The sequence below is a fragment of the Ranitomeya imitator genome, chromosome 1, assembly GCF_032444005.1.
Source record: "Ranitomeya imitator isolate aRanImi1 chromosome 1, aRanImi1.pri, whole genome shotgun sequence".
In the NCBI taxonomy this organism is placed as follows: Eukaryota; Metazoa; Chordata; class Amphibia; order Anura; family Dendrobatidae; genus Ranitomeya; species Ranitomeya imitator.
This window is the reverse complement of record NC_091282.1, coordinates 432115550-432131475: the sequence shown is the minus strand read 5'-3', so window position 1 is coordinate 432131475 and position 15926 is coordinate 432115550.

Here is a 15926-nt window from a genome sequence, read left to right as displayed (position 1 = left end):
CAAACTCGGCCAATGGCAAGAAAGCCACCCAATCATCCTGATCAGCAGACACAAAGCATCTCAAATAAGTTTCCAAAGTCTGATTAGTTCGCTCGGTCTGGCCATTTGTCTGAGGATGAAATGCGGAAGAAAAAGACAAATCAATGCCCAGCCTAGCACAAAAGGCCCGCCAAAACCTAGAAACAAACTGGGAACCTCTATCGGACACAATATCCTCCGGAATGCCATGCAAACGAACCACATGCTGAAAAAACAACGGAACCAAATCAGAAGAGGAAGGCAATTTAGGCAAAGGTACCAAATGAACCATCTCAGAAAACCGGTCACAAACAACCCAGATAACCGACATCCTCTGGGAAACCGGAAGATCTGAAATAAAATCCATAGAAATATGTGTCCAAGGTCTCTCAGGGACCGGCAAAGGCAGAAGCAACCCACTAGCGCGGGAACAGCAAGGCTTAGCCCGCGCGCAAATCCCACAGGACTGCACAAAAGAACGCTCATCCCGCGACAAAGAAGGCCACCAAAAGGACCTACCAACCAAATCTCTGGTACCAAGAATCCCAGGATGGCCAGTCAACACAGAACAATTAACCTCAGAAATCACTTTACTAGTCCATCTATCAGGAACAAACAGTTTCCCCACTGGACAGCGGTCAGGTTTAGTAGCCTGAAATTCCTGAAGAACCCGTCGTAAATCAGGGGAGATGGCAGAAAGAACCACTCCTTCCTTCAGAATGCCGGCCGGCTCAAGAACCCCAGGGGAATCAGGAAAAAAACTCCTAGAGAGGGCATCCGCCTTAACATTCTTAGTACCAGGAAGGTACGGGACCACAAAATCAAAACGGGAGAAAAACAGGAACCATCGAGCCTGTCTAGGATTCAATCGTTTGGCAGACTCGAGGTAAATCAGATTCTTATGATCGGTCAGGACCACAATACGGTGCTTGGCCCCCTCAAGCCAATGATGCCACTCCTCAAATGCCCACTTCATAGCCAACAACTCCCGATTGCCAACATCATAATTGCGTTCCGCAGGCGAAAACTTCCGAGAAAAGAAGGCACACGGTTTCATCAAGGAACCATCAGAATTCCTCTGAGACAAAACGGCCCCTGCCCCAATCTCAGACGCGTCAACCTCAACCTGAAATGGAAGAGAAACATCCGGCTGACGCAACACAGGGGCAGAAATAAATCGGAGTTTAAGCTCCTGAAAGGCAGAAACAGCCGCAGAGGACCAATTTGTCACATCAGCGCCTTTCTTCGTCAAATCGGTCAGAGGTTTAACCACACTGGAGAAGTTGGCAATGAAACGACGATAAAAATTTGCAAAGCCCAAGAATTTCTGAAGGCTCTTCACAGATGTGGGCTGAATCCAATCATGAATGGCCTGAACCTTAACCGGATCCATTTCTATAGATGAGGGAGAAAAAATGAAGCCCAAAAAAGAAACCTTCTGCACTCCAAAGAGGCACTTCGACCCCTTCACAAACAAAGCATTATTACGGAGGATCTGAAATACCATCCTGACCTGTTTCACATGAGACTCCCAATCATCGGAAAAAATCAATATATCATCCAAATATACAACCATGAATTTATCAAGATAACTCCGAAAGATATCATGCATGAAGAACTGAAACACAGATGGGGCATTAGAGAGTCCGAATGGCATCACAAGGTATTCAAAATGGCCTTCGGGCGTATTAAATGCAGTTTTTTATTCGTCACCCTGTTTAATACGAATAAGATTATATGCCCCTCGAAGGTCAATCTTAGTAAACCAGCTAGCCCCCTTAATCCTAGCAAACAAATTAGTAAGCAAAGGCAGAGGGTATTGAAATTTGACCGTGATCTTATTCAAGAGGCGATAATCAATACACGGTCTCAAGGAGCCATCCTTCTTGGCAACAAAAAAAAAACCTGCTCCCAATGGTGAAGAAGATGGCCGAATATGCCCCTTCTCCAAAGACTCCTTAATATAGCTCCGCATGGCGGCATGTTCAGGCACAGACAGGTTGAAAAGTCGGCCCTTAGGGAACTTACAACCTGTAATCAAGTCAATAGCACAATCATAGTCCCTATGTGGTGGAAGGGAACTGGATTTGGGCTCATCGAATACATCCTGGAAATCTGACAAAAACTCAGGAATTTCAGAAGAGGGGGAAGAGGAAATTGACATCAAAGGAACGTGACCATGAACCCCCTGACAACCCAAACTAGTCACAGACATAGATTTCCAATCTAACACCGGATTATGTAGCTGTAACCATGGAAAACCCAGCACAATATCATCATGCAAATTATGCAACACCAGAAAACGACAATCTTCCTGATGGGATGGCGCCATGCGCATGGTCAGCTGTGTCCAAAACTGAGGTTTATTTTTAGCCAACGGTGTAGCATCAATGCCCCTTAAAGGAATAGGGTTCTGCAAAGGCTGCAAGGGGAAACCACAACGTGTGGCAAATTCTAAGTCCATTAAATTCAGAGCGGCACCTGAATCCACAAATGCCATGACAGAAAATGACGATAATGAGCAGATCAAGGTCACAGATAACAGAAATTTAGGTTGTACAGTACTGATGGTAACAGAACTAGCGATTCTCTTTGTACGCTTAGGGCAATCAGAAATAACATGAGCAGAATCGCCGCAGTAAAAACACAACCTATTCTGACGCCTAAATCCTTGTCGTTCAGCTCTAGACAAAATCCTATCACACTGCATAGGCTCAGGGCTCCGCTCGGAGGACAACGCCACAGTGTGCACAACTCTGCGCTCGCGAAAGCGCTGATCAATCTGAATGGCCAGAGACATAGAATCACTCAGACCAGCAGGCGTGGGGAACCCCACCATAACATCTTTAACGGATTCAGAAAGACCCTTTCTGAAAATTGCCGCCAAGGCATCCTCATTCCATTTAGTCAGTACAGACCATTTTCAAAATTTCTGGCAATACGATTCTGCCGCTTCTTGACCCTGACACAGGGCCAACAAGATCTTCTCAGCTTGATCCACAGAATTAGGCTCATCATACAATAACCCCAATGCTTGAAAGAAAGAATCAACATTAAGCAAAGCAGGATTGCCAGATTCCAGGGAAAATGCCCAATCCTGTGGGTCACCATGCAGCAGGGATATGATGATTTTAACCCACTGAATGGGATCACCAGAGGACCGGGGTCTCAATGCAAAAAACAGTTTATAGTTATTTTTGAAACTCAAAAATTTGGATCTATCACCAAAGAATAAATCAGGAGTGGGAATCTTAGGTTCTAAGGCAGGAGTCTGAATAATATAATCTGAAATACCCTGTACCCTAGCAGCAAGCTGATCCACCTGAGAAACTAACTCCTGAACATCCATGTTATTACTAGGTTCTGTAGACACCCAGAGATTAAGAGGGAGGCTAAGGAAAAAAAAATGGCTCAAAACCTTTCCTCCCTTCTTCTGAGATGCAATTAACTCATTGTGGGCCAGTTGTACTGTTATGATCTGGTGGCCTAGGAGCAGCAGCAGCATGAGTCATACTCTGGAGGAGGTGGTACCTGTACTGACCGCAAACCCTGAACTTAGCAGCACAACTAGAAGTAGCCGTGGGGGGTACCTAACACTCCCTAGACCCCTCGACACAGCCTAAGAACTAACTTCCCCTAAAGGTTAATAATGGCCCCATAAGATGCTCCATAGACACATTTGCCCAATATAATGCTGCACAAATGCTGATTATGGCCCCATAAGATGCTCCATAAAGATATTTGCCCCATATAGTACTGCACAAACCTTGATTATGGCCCTATAAGATGCCCCATACAGACACTTTCCCCATATAATGCTGCACAAACGTTATGACCCCATATAGTGCTGCACAAACGTTATGGCCCCATAGATGCTCCATACAAAAACTTGTCCCATATAGTGCTGCACAAATGTTATGGCCCCATAGATGCTCCATACAAACACTTGCCCCATATAGTGCTGCACAAACGTTATGGCCCCATATAGTGCTGCACAAACGTTATGGCCCCATATAGTGCTGCACAAACGTTATGGCCCCATATAGTGCTGTACAAACGTTATGGCCCCATAGATGCTCCATACAGACACTTGCCCCATTTGCTGTTGCTGCGATAAAAAAAATAAATCACATACTCACCTCTCCGTCGCTCAGGCCTCCGGCACTTTCAATAGTCACCTGCTCCTTGTTCCGGCGCCACTCCATCTTCAGCGTCTTTAGTACTGACATTCAGGCAGAGGGCACGCACTAAACACGTCACCGCGCCCTCTGACCTGAGCATCACTGCTGAAGACAGATTGGCACCCGGAATGGGGAGCAGGTGAATATCGCGCAGCGCTCCCCCTCCCCTGTTATGATCTGGTGGCCTAGGAGCAGCATGAGTCGTACTCTGGAGAAGGTGGTACCTGTACTGACCGCAAACCCTGAACTTAGCAGCGCAACTAGAAGTAGCCGTGGGGGGTACCTAACACTCCCTAGACCCCTTGACACAGCCTAAGAACTAACTTCCCCTAAAGACAGAAACAGGAAACCTATCTTGCCTCAGAGAAAATCCCCAAAGGATAGACAGCCCCCCACAAATATTGACTGTGAGAGGAGAGGGAAATAACATACGCAGACATGAAATCAGGATTTAGCATAGGAGGCCATACTAGCTAAAACAAAAGAAAAGGACAGAGTACTATGTGGTCAGTATTAAAACACTAGAAAATATCCACCACAGAAAATACAAATCACCACATCTGACTAAAGACATGGAGGGTATATCTGCATCTCCAGAGACACAGCTTGGCTGCAAAAAATCCTTCACAGACAAAACTGGACTAGATAAAACATGAATATGCACAGAACTATAAGGTCCACAGCAGGTGGACAGCTAAAACAAAGCCAGAACTTATCTTTGTTGAAATAAACAGCAGAACAGAAGAGACCAGGTATGGATGTGAATCCTCCAAAAACAATGGACAACTGGCACTGACTAAAGGATAAAGCAGGACTAAATAGCCCAGCCCAAATTGCAAAAAATAGAAACACCTGATAAATGCTGCGATCCAACTACCGCAGCACTACCACTCATAACCACCGGAGGGAGCCCAAGAGCAGAATTCACAACACTCCCCGTTATACTCACCTGCTCTAGGCACTGTGCAGTCCCTGCTTCCCTGACGCCGCAGCTTCATCCTGTACTGAGCGGCCACTGTTACCGCTCATTACAGTAATGAATATGCAGCTCCACCTCTATGGGAGGTGGAGCTGCATATTCATTACTGTAATGAGCGGTACCATGTGACCGCTCAGTACAGGAACAAGCTGCCGGCGCTGGGGAAGCAAGGGACCTGCAGGGACCGCGCCAGGAGTAGGTGAGTATAATTTGACAGCCCCCGCTCCCCCTCCCCTGCCGACCCCTGGGTATGACTCGAGTATAAGCCGAGAGGGGGACTTTCAGCCAAAAAAAGTGGGCTGAAAATCTCGGCTTATACTCGAGTATATATACGGTATATATTGCAACATAAAATATAAATAAATGAGAAAACAAATTCAACACTACTGGGACACCTCCTTGTTGGGCATAGGACACATGCAGCAGCAGCTGGAAAATATGGTGCTCAACTTGGCTGAGTGGCCAAAACTGGAAAATATGAGAAAAAACAAGTGGCACCTACCATCAATAAAATCTTTTTATTTCCAAAACATTAAAACATCAGTGGCAGGAATCGGGTTGCGTTATGGACGACGACCATTTTGCGTATAAGAATGTTTTTACAGGTCCCAACCAACAGATCATATATAAAATAAATTTATCTAAATCAAAATATTAGACTTAAACTTAGACAATGAGCTAAAACAAATAATTTAGGACGAGTGTGAATATACAGTGCCTTGCGAAAGTATTCGGCTAAGTATTTGGTAAAAAACAGGGCTCTATATAATCTAATATGTAAGGGACGGTACTGTACATAACAAGAGAGGGCACTGTATAATAAGAGACGGCAATATACATAATAAAGGAGACTATGTAATATACTAGATTGTGGCCCGATTCTAACGCATCGGGTATTCTAGACTATGCATGTCCCCGTAGTATATGGACAATGATGATTCCAGAATTCGCGACAGACTGATTGATCGAGGCAACCTTTATGACATCATCGTCGCCATGGCAACCATTATGACATCATCGTCACTGTGCCCGTTGCTGATTGGTCGAGGCCGCCAGGCATCGACCAATCAGAGACGCGGGATTTCTTCGTCGATACTGTGCCCGTCGCTGATTGGTCGAGGCCTGGCGGCATCGACCAATCAGGGACGTGGGATTTCCAGGACAGACAGACAGACAGACAGAAAGACAGACAGACGGAAAAACCCTTAGACAATTATATATATATATATACTGCATACATGTACAGTGCCTTGCGAAAGTATTCTCGGCCCCCTGGAACTTTCCCACCTTTTCCCCACATATCATGCTTCAAACATAAAGATACCAAATGAATTTTTTGGTGAAGAATCAACAACAAGTGTAACACAATTGTGAAGTTGAACAAAATTTATTGGTTATTTTAAATTTTTGTGGAAATTCAAAGGTAAAAATTGGCTCAGTCACTAAGTTAATCCAAGTGGCCACATATAACATGTTTGTGTTGTACTGTAAAACTGGGAAGTCGTGACAACTCTGGTTCTGCTTTAATTTAAGTATGGTTTTTACTTTTGGGCCAGCAAGGGTTAATGTCATTTTCCTTGCTGGCAGCTTCTGTGTTGCTGGTCAGCTGATGTGGCTGGTGACTACTTCCACCATCCTTTAAATAGTCTCATGAAGCATCAGCTGACTGTTGGTAATAGAGTGTGTCTCTATAAACCAGCCTATTAGTTTGCTGGTGCCAGCAGTGTAAGAGCTGCTTCGGTGGAGTTTGAGGTCCTGGTTCCATATACTCTGCTGTGTGGAGATTTGCAGCAGAGGCTTGAACTAAGCTTTTGTTGTTCCTTTCCTTGTCTGTCTCGTGCTTGTCTCTACCTCTGTGTTTATATTATCTGCAGTGGTGAGAGTAGCGCCCTTGCCGTCCTGTGAACTAGCCATGGTATAGTGATTTTACAGCTCGTGACTAGGCACATGATGGCGGCGGGGGAAGGACCCGTATAGGGCGTTAGTGGAGCTTAGAGATAGGCTTAGATTGTTGTTAGGAGGTGCCCCATCCCTCGCTCTCTACTATTAGGGCCTTCCTCTCCCTTTTTCCATCCTGTTGCTTATGTGTGTTGTGCCGTCCGCTGCACTTTCCCATCCCGAGCGTGACACAAGGATCTTACTTGAAGTTCCAAGAAAAAAAAATAACAAAGATTAAATAGGCAGACCATAGGCTGGAAATAGAAGTCACATAGTTCTCTCCCTCCATCCTGATAGGCACTTGTGCAAATTTCTGTGAACAGGCAAAATATTCTTGCATGCAGAAGTACCAATACCAGCTAATTAATGATAGTACAGAGGTATTAAGTTAAAGGGAATCTGTCACATTGTACACGCAGTCCAATCTATGGACAACATGATGAAAAGAAGGAGAAACTGAGCAAAATGATATATAGGTTTGTTTGTTTTTTTCATAGAAATCCCTGATGTTTGTATTCTTAAGGTACCTTCACACATAACGATATTGTTAACGATATCGTTGCTATTTGTGACGTAGCAACGATATCGTTAACGATATCGTTATGTGTGACAGCGACCAACGATCAGGCCCCTGCTGGGAGATCGTTGGTCGCTGAATAAAGTCCAGAACTTTATTTCGTCGCTGGACTCCCTGGAGACATCGCTGGATCGGCGTGTGTGACACCAATCCAGCGATGTCTTCACTGGTAACCAGGGTAAACATCGGGTAACTAAGCGCAGGGCCGCGCTTAGTAACCCGATGTTTACCCTGGTTACCATGCTAAAAGTAAAAAAAAACAAACACTACATACTTACCTACAGCCGTCTGTCCTCCAGCGCTGTGCTCTGCACTCCTCCTGTACTGTCTGTGAGCCGGAAAGCAGAGCGGTGACGTCACCGCTCTGCTTTCCGGCTCACAGCCAGTACAGGAGGAGTGCAGAGAAGCAGAGCGCAGCGCTGGAGGACAGACGGCTGTAGGTAAGTATGTAGTGTTTGTTTTTTTTTACTTTTAGCATGGTAACCAGGGTAAACATTGGGTTACTAAGCGCGGCCCTGCGCTTAGTTACCCGATGTTTACCCTGGTTACCGGCATCGTTGGTCGCTGGAGAGCGGTCTGTGTGACAGCTCTCCAGCGACCAAACAGCGACGCTGCAGCGATCCGGATCGTTGTCGGTATCGCTGCAGCGTCGCTTAATGTGAAGGGGCCTTTATGAGCCCAATGGGCGGTCCAACTCAGTGATTGACAGCTATCTCTGCATGCACAGTTATACAATCACTGAGTATGCCCACCTGCTGAACTCATGCATATAAACAACAGGGATTTTAATAAATAAAATGCAAGTTTTACTGAAATTTTTCCCTCAAAAAATGTATATCAATCTCATCAACTCTTCCTGCCTCTGATCAGATACCATTTTCAACATGATGATGACAGGTTCCCTTTAGAGCCCTTAAATAGAGTATTAAAAATAAAGATCCACTCTTGTTCAAGCTTATGATCAGTGGAGTAGTTCAGTACAGCACTTTCACTGCCCTCTTTAGCACTACGCAGGGGTGGGCATATTATTGGTGCAACCAACGGGGGCCCATTTCCACCACCAAAGCAGGTGGAATGATGCATTTTGATGAGATATTGGACTACAAAGGGCCCATAAATTACTCTTGCACAGAGGCCCTTTTTCTGTCTGTATCTGGCAGTGGCACTATGTGAATATGTATGGCAATCCATCAGGAGCATGTCTGCGACTACTATCAGTACAGGACTTACGGACAGTGACCGCTTGCTATAAGGGTGTTTTTTTAATGCATAGAGCAACAATGAAATGAAGATGACAATTGAAAAAGTTCCTCTATTAATCAATATAGATTAAAATTAATTGACCAAAAGCAGAGGTTTCCTTTAAATGACTGTGTTTAGCAGGCCCTGCCAGTTGCCCTTGTTATGGTGCTGTCTTTGGGCTGGTGTTGTTGATCTTGTTTTACAGCAGCGATAGAAGCCTCAGCCCTGCCTCTTGTCATCAAGAACAGAATGTTCTCTTCCCTGAACTGAGACTGAACTTCTGCAACCTCACTGTGTCACAGGAACCACAGAGGTACAACACAGCTCTAAGCAGGAGCAGGATTTGAAGACAAGGTTCAGCTGCCCTCCTGTGCACAGCCCCTTCACCCTGAACTATAGTTACCCAGGTCTTCTGCGTACTGGGAGGAACAGAATGGAAACATACAGAAGCGAGAGATTAATAGGTTTACGTCTGCGGTGATTTCTTATAGCACATGACTTCTCTGGAAAATAACCTTCTATACTTTTATACAATTAGCAACCAAGAAAGAACATAGAGTGAAAAACAGTGTTCTTCCAGGAAGTGTTATGTTTCTGATAAAAGCTGCACATGTTGCTACATCCAGTCCTGTAGCAATACATATTAGTTTATTAAATCTTGTCAACAAGGAGAGCAGGGTGCACCCTTACCCTGGGCACAGATCATATAGCTTTACAGACGGACTTTAGGCATGGCCAGATTTTCTCATTAGACACAGCGGAGGTCCTCACAGTCAGGTCTGGACGATAGTTCTTGTAGTGGGAATTGGTGCAGTGGTCTCGATACTTAAGGCCCCCGTACAAATTAGGCTAATGTAGGCAGAACACACCGATATCGACGTGTTCCGCAGATACGGGAATTTCAGACTGTGAATCAAATTGTTGGCCCTGATGGTGGCTTTCTCATGGCCGAACGATTGTCTAATAGCCATCGAATATGTCTGGGGGTCTCTAAAGTACCGTGTTTTCAAATTCTCTACCGGTATTCTTTTCCTGCCAAGCCCATGATATTTTTCTACAAGGCTCGCTTGTGTGTTAACAGAAAAAAAGAGTCCTCGGACTTCTTGGCATTTGACCAGATTTTCTAGAATCAGGAACATGATGAATTGTGGGATCTTTGTAGTGGATTAGAATCCCGACAATATATTACAGACTGTTAGGATTCTGCAGCCTAGGTACTCATACTATGTATCACAATAAAATAAAATGGTCCAGACAATCATTTAAAGGGCGTCTGTCACCCCTAAATGCATATTACGCTAGCTGTACTGTGATGTATGGGATATTTAAAAGGTGAAATAAGTATTGAATACGTCACCAATTTTCTAAGTAAATATTAAGGTGCGATTGTCATGAAATTCTCACCAGATGTCGGTAACTACTCAGCCACACAGGCAAAGAAATCAAACCATAGATGCCTATAAATGAAAGAGGACCTGTAAGGTACTAGCAGGAAAGCGGGATGCAGTGACGAGCAGGAAGCAGAACAAGAGTTAACGGGTTTTTTATATATAATTATCACAGCAGTAAATATTCCACGCAGGGAATAAGGGGGTGAAGATAAACAGGCCCACAATGTGTATACGGCAATAAAGTAATAGCAAAGGGTCAAATCATAGGTTAACGCATCAGTCTCTGGTTCCTGGTCGATGGTGGCTGGAAAATCCCACGATGGCGTCCTATGTTCCCCTACGTCTGTGGGATCCCCATGGGTCTCTTCTAAAATTTGCAGCACCTTATTAAAAGTGGCTCACTCACTCGGGGTCCTTAACATAACTGAGCCTCTGGCTTCTCCATCTAATGCCATGGTAGCCACTTCAGCTTCCAATGCAGGCCAATGCAGGGGTCATGGGGTGCATTCTCATCATACCTCTTATATGCTCAGTCCAGCTCCACAGCATGGTGATACTCCCCGTAAACTTTGGTAAATTGTCAAACATTGCCCCCAGTGAGATACTGGACCTAGGGCCTCCCCCAACTGCTTGTTCTGCTGCCTCCGTGCTGTTTGACTGCATCCTGCCGACTATGCCAAGTGTAAGGTACTAGCAGGAACGCGAGATGCAGTGACGAGCAGGAGGCAGAACAAGAGTTAACAGGTTTTTTATATATAATTATCACAGCAGTAAATACTCCACGCAGGGAGAAAGGGGATGTAGGTAAACAGGCCCACAATGTGTATACCGCTATAAAGTAATAACAAAGGGTCAAATAACGAGTTAACTTATTAGTCTCTGGTTCATGGACGATGCTGGCTGGAAAATCCCACGATGCGCCATAGGTGGCGCGAGATGTCTCTGATCCGGTCCTGGAGAAAAGTGAAGCACTGTCTCTGTACAGCGACAAAGTATCCTGGTCTTCCTAGACATGGTCTTGTGATCCTGGAACGAGGTGCTGAACGGGGAAAGGTCTGCTGCACAGATAATGATGTACAAAGACCCTGAGTGGAAGCTGCAGTCTCACCACTGCAAACCGCGTGCAACGCCGAATCAGCATTGCAAGGAGAGTGAGCAGATGTCAGATGCACCAACCGGTTAGTACTGTAGGTGTCAGAGAGTAAAGGGGAGTTGGTCTCGGGATACGCAGTAGCGTAGCTACCGGGGGGCAGAGGGGGCCATTGCCCCAGGCCCCGTCACACGGAGGGGCCCTCTCGGAGCGCGGCCGCTGCAGTTATTAAGCAATAAGCGGCTGCGGCGCCGCTGCCTGTTCTCCATCTGAGCGGAGACTCTGCATGCTGCACAGCAGCCAATAGCAGAGTCTCATTGCAGGGCACGGTGCGGGCTGGAGCCTGGAGCGCTGCTAACCTGATAGTCTCTGACAGGCTGGCAGCGCTGCGGTTAGCTCCAACCCCTGGTGTGCTCCGATTGGTCCACAATGAACTCAGGGTCCTAATGAGCAGCTGCAGTTTAGTTTGTGCCAGGAGCCCAAGACAGTGTCTGGCCTGGACAAACTGGCGCTTATCACGGATGGACACTTATAATGTAAGGGCTGTGGAACAAAATGTTTGTTCTTTTAATGAAATTACAGCACATGATGATAGTATGTTACTATGGGAGTGGGGTGAATGTGAGGGGAAGAGGGAGAGCTGAATTAGGGTCGTGGGGGTGGGTGGTGCTGTAGGGGCCTTGTCTTCCATTTCTTGGATTATATGCAATGCAATATTATCTAATAGTTGTTGGCTGGGGATGGTGGAGGTAGGGGGCTTATTATATTTACAGCTTAGGTCTTACAATAAGCCCCAGCCTGTTAGTATAACAAGCCCCCATACAATATCCATGGCACAAGCAGCACTTTATTTAAGGGGATTGTCTGATGTCATTCTACAAGCCTGCAGTTACTCCTATGTGGCTCCAAAATTGTGAATCTTCACATCGCGCACACTGAGGATTCGCCATTGCCCATATCAACAAGTATGCGGTTTGTATACTCCTGGCCATGTTCTAACTGTGCGGCATCACTCAATAAAAGTGCATTGAGCAAGTCCAGAAACAGTCTAGTCAGAGCGTGGCCAGTTGTATGCAAATAGCATACTTGAGCTTACATGACAACCCCATTCCCACACCGGAGACTCCTGACAATGTGCTGTGCACGCAATGTGAGGGCACAACAAAAAGAACCTGAAAAATAATAATAAGGACTATAGCATAGAAAAAGTAATAATGAGGACAAATAAGTGTATATAAAAAATGCCTTTAATGTGAGGATTCACAAGTCTGCAATCACAGAGTCACTGCAGACTTGTAGCATAGAACTAGACAATCCCGTTAATAATTTCATAATAGCTTATTATTTGTATAAAGTTATTTAAGGGGTTGTGCGTGTTTGGAATAGAAATCTATAGTCACTATATATGACTGCAGACTGGCAAATCATGATAGGGTTCGGTGCACGTGCTGTCATGAGTGCCCAATACAGTGGCGTAGGAAGGGGGGTGCGGGGGGGCGGTCCACCCCGGGCGGCACAATGCGGGGGGCGGCCGGCGCTGCAGGAGGAGAAAAAAAAAAAAAAAAAAAAGACGCCCCTTTAAATCTTCGGGCGGCGCCGTCCGCCGCCACGACCAGGCTCCCCCCACCCCCGGGCCTCTGCCCCCGCCCCCCCCGCTCTAATACTCACCTCTCCTGGTTCCTGCGGCAGCTGCAGCGTCCTCTGACTCTGCGACGTCTCAGAGCAGAGGGCGCGATGACGTCACTACTGTGCGCGCCGCTCTGCCTCTCTGTCCTGAGCGTCGCAGAGCCGGAGAGACGCTGACTGGCTGCACCGGACCTGCGCTAGGAACGGGAGAGGTGAGGATTTTACTTTTTTTTTTTTTTCTTTATGTCTGACTCTGTCTGGGGGCAATGCTGGACACACTGGGGCAATACTGGAGACCATGGGGCAGAATGCTGGACACACTGGGGCAATACTGGAGACCATGGGGCAGAATGCTGGACACACTGGGGCAATACTGGAGACCATGGGGCAGATTGCTGGACACACTGGGGCAATACTGGAGACCATGGGGCAGAATGCTGGACACACTGGGGCAATACTGGAGACCATGGGGCAGAATGCTGGACACACTGGGGCAATACTGGAGACCATGGGGCAGATTGCTGGACACACTGGGGCAATACTGGAGACCATGGGGCAGAATGCTGGACACACTGGGGCAATACAGGAGACTATGGGGCAGATTGCTGGACACACTGGGGCAATACTGGAGACCATGGGGCAGAATGCTGGACACACTGGGGCAATACTGGAGACCATGGGGCAGAATGCTGGACACACTGGGGCAATACTGGAGACCATGGGGCAGAATGCTGGACACACTGGGGCAATACTGGAGACCATGGGGCAGAAAGCTGGACACACTGGGGCAATACAGGAGACCATGGGGCAGAATGCTGGACACACTGGGGCAATACAGGAGACCATGGGGCAGATTGCTGGACACACTGGGGCAATACTGGAGACCCTGGGGCAGATTTCTGGACACATTGAGGCAATGCTGGAGACCCTGGGGCAGACTTCTGGACACACTGGGGCAATGCTGGACACTGGGGCAGATTTCTGGACACACTGGGGGTAATATGCTGGACACACTGGGGCAATGCTGGACACTGGGGGTAATATGCTGGACACACTGGGGCAGACTGCTGGACACACTGGGGCAATGCTGGACACTGGGGCAGATTGCTGGACACACTGGGGGCAGTGCTGGAGACCATGGGGCAGAATGCTGGACACACTGGGGCAATACTGGAGACCATGGGGCAGAATGCTGGACACACTGGGGCAATACAGGAGACCATGGGGCAGAATGCTGGACACACTGGGGCAATACAGGAGACCATGGGGCAGATTGCTGGACACACTGGGGCAATACTGGAGACCCTGGGGCAGATTTCTGGACACATTGAGGCAATGCTGGAGACCCTGGGGCAGACTTCTGGACACACTGGGGCAATGCTGGACACTGGGGCAGATTGCTGGACACACTGGGGGTAATATGCTGGACACACTGGGGCAATGCTGGACACTGGGGGTAATATGCTGGACACACTGGGGCAGACTGCTGGACACACTGGGGCAATGCTGGACACTGGGGCAGATTGCTGGACACACTGGGGGCAGTGCTGGACATACTGGGGCAGATTGCTGGACACACTGGGGGTAATATGCTGGACACACTGGGGCAGATTGCTGGACAACATGGGGGTAATATGCTGGACACACTGGGGCAGATTGCTGGACACACTGGGGGCAGGACTTGAGGCATGGGCAGAATGTAGATACGGGGCATGATTGGAGACACGGGGCAGGATTGGATCATGGGGCAGAACGGATACGATGGAGGCTGGTGGGGCAGGATGGGGAGATCATATGGGGTAGAATGGATACTCATGAGGGCAGGATGCGAGAACATATGGCTGGAGCCAGGAATGAGATAAACGGGGCCAGGGTGGGGAATAGTGTTACCATAGGGGCTAATTAAGGGATATTATTACTGCAGTGATGTATTTATTTTATTTTTTGAGTATACTGTTTTAAATGGGGGGCGGTCCTGTTACTGTGCAGAGTGACACTATATCACCTTTTTTTCTTCATGTGATGTAATGTAGAAGTTGGGAAAAATTAAGTAATGTGTTCTGCAAGCGGAGCTCGAGATAACTGTGTTATTTCTTGCAGAAACGAGTCCTGGCTGGAAGGAATGATGGCGGTCTGTGCTGGATGAAAGATGAAGGACTTCACCTAGAGACGTCACTGGTGAGTCAGTGTTACCTATACACTGACACTATACACTGTATACTATATAGAGGTCCTGTGTATAATGTCACCAGTGATCTCTGTATTACCTCTACACAGACACTGCATACTAAGTACAGATCTCCTGTGAATACTGGCACTTATGGTGATAGTATTGTGTTTTTTTTTTTATTACTGATCAGTATTGTAGTATTCAGTCACTATGTGGTGGTAATATGTGGTCTGGAAATGGTGTTGTGGTATTTGTCCCTTGTATGGAGTATTATTCGGTCACTATGTGGCCTGGTCATGGTGTAGTGGTATTAAGTCACAGGTTTGGCATGTGGGGGTGACACCATTAGGCCCAGTTTAAGTTCTACAAAACAGGAAAACCATTTTTGGTAACCTTTGTGTGTATTGAGCCGGGGGAGGGGGGGGGGGGGGCGCCAAACTCGGGAACAGCCCCGGGCGGCAAAAGCTCTAGCTACGCCTCTGGCCCAATATCATCAGTGTAGTTATGTGACCACATGTTTGCTATGTGCACTGTTTTCTAGAGCAGGGGTCCCCAACTCCAGTCCTCAAGGCCCACCAACAGATCATGTTTTCAGGATTTCCTTAGTCTTGCCCAGGTAATAATTGCATCACCTGTGCAATGCAAAGGAAATCCTGAAAACATGACCTGTTGGTGGGCCTTGAGGACTGGAGTTGGGGACCCCTGTTCTAGAGC